Raw genomic sequence first — 1,370 nt, 5'->3', positions numbered from 1 at the left:
CTAGGACCCTCTGTTGTATATTGTTTTCTGACTCTGTCCCAAATTTCTTTATAAACTGTTTTTTGCTCTGGGAACCAAGGCCATATTTTTTGCACAAAAATTAGGAACTGACGTAACTGCTTGATGCTAACTTTATTGCCCCTAGCTTTTAACATGTAAGACAACACATGAACATACATTTTTTTAGACAATTTTGTCCCCATGTTTTACACTGAATAATAATAGAATGCACTCCTTTTCTTGTTTTATAATCTCCTTATTTTACTCTGATATCTTTTTACTCTGGTATCTCTTTTACTCTAGTATTGCATCTATTTCTAATCCGCAGCCTTCCCCACTCAGGAAAATGTGTTTATGCTAAGCTGGCCTCGGCAGATTCTGTCTAAAAAAATGTGCACTTGTGACCAGCGGGTGACATGATGGTTAAGTTGATGGACTCCAAAGTTCAGAGGACACTGGTGACGTCCTGATCTGCAGGGATGTTTCCAGAACCATGGTGCTTGCGCATCAATGAGAGGTGTGAGAGTGAAGGTCCAGACCCAGCTTATAGAAATGGAACACCAGTCATCAGATACTGAGGAAGAAAGCAGAAGCAAGAGAAAAAAGAAACACCACAGTCATCTTCAAGCCGTTCTTCAGGTAGTAGAACATACAGCTGGAAAAAAGGTGGAAGGAAATCAAGATCAAAGTCAAGATCTTGGTTCAGAGATCTCCAGCCTTGTTCACATTCTTATGATAGAAGATGCAGGCATCAATCAAGCAGTAGTTCTTCTTATGGCTCTAGAAGAAAACGAAGTCAAAGTTGTTCAAGGGGTTGAGGGAAATCCTATAGAGTTCAGAGGTCTAGATAAAAAAGCAGAACAAGGTCCAGGCCAAGAAATCGTCCACTTTCCCATAGTCGAAGCAGTGAGAGATCAAGTCACAGAAAAACCCATAGTCTCTCTAGAGATACAGAATGGTGTAAAGGCAGAGAGAAAGAGAAAAAGAGGAGAAAGGCAAGGACAAGGAATTACATAACATCAAATGTGGGGAATCTGTAAACATCAAAGCTGGATTAGAACATCTGCCGCCAGCCTAACAGGCCAAAGCCAGGCTACCGCTGATTCTTGAAGCTGCTGCAAAATCCGATGAAACATTAAAAGCCGAAGAAAGAAATGAAGAAGCAAAGAGAAGAAAAGAGGAAGACCAAGCTACCCTGGTAAAACAAGTGAAAAGAGTAAAAGAAATTGAAGCTATTCAAAGTGATTCTTTTGTTCAGCAGACATTCAGATCAAGTAAAGTCAAAAAGACAGTAGAACCTAGTGAAATGAAACATGCAGCTTCAGCATCTGGATCAGCAATCAGTAGTTGCTGACCCACCCAGTACTGAA

General features: G+C 40.4%; 1 pseudogene; it reads left to right on the top strand.

The window, feature by feature from the left end:
• The first annotated feature begins 13 nt into the window (after positions 1–13).
• Positions 14–1,367, top strand: LOC102469108 (serine/Arginine-related protein 53 pseudogene; annotated as a pseudogene).
• The last annotated feature ends 3 nt before the right edge of the window (positions 1,368–1,370 follow it).

The sequence above is a fragment of the Tupaia chinensis genome, unplaced genomic scaffold (genome assembly GCF_000334495.1).
Source record: "Tupaia chinensis unplaced genomic scaffold, TupChi_1.0 Scaffold143140_1, whole genome shotgun sequence".
NCBI classification, from domain to species: Eukaryota; Metazoa; Chordata; class Mammalia; order Scandentia; family Tupaiidae; genus Tupaia; species Tupaia belangeri.
The sequence above is the reverse complement of the archived record's forward strand: the minus strand, read 5'-3'. Positions and strand labels throughout refer to the sequence as shown.